The sequence below is a fragment of the Wasmannia auropunctata genome, unplaced genomic scaffold (genome assembly GCF_000956235.1).
Source record: "Wasmannia auropunctata unplaced genomic scaffold, wasmannia.A_1.0 LD335301.1, whole genome shotgun sequence".
NCBI classification, from domain to species: Eukaryota; Metazoa; Arthropoda; class Insecta; order Hymenoptera; family Formicidae; genus Wasmannia; species Wasmannia auropunctata.
This window is the reverse complement of record NW_012027589.1, coordinates 1-344: the sequence shown is the minus strand read 5'-3', so window position 1 is coordinate 344 and position 344 is coordinate 1.

The following is a 344-nucleotide window of genomic DNA, read 5'->3' as shown; positions in this document are numbered from 1 at the left end:
TCGCTTAAATGGTTATTATCTTTTAAAGATTTAGAAGGACAATTGGCACGATGGATGGAGAGATTACAGCAGTACGATTTTGAAGTACAACATCGTAAAGGCTTCTCTCATAAAAATGCTGACGCATTATCCGCATTATTAAGACGCCCATGTGCTAAGGAAGATTGTCAATATTGTGCCAAAGTAGAGGTTAGAGAGGCTTTGAATGGAGAAAATACTGTTGCACGAATACTCCTATGCCAGGAAAATGTTGATGATTGGCGACAAGAACAATTAGCAGATTTAAGCATTTCAGTTATCATTCAGGGGAAGGAAGCTAACGAGCGTCCCTCTTGGCAAGAGAT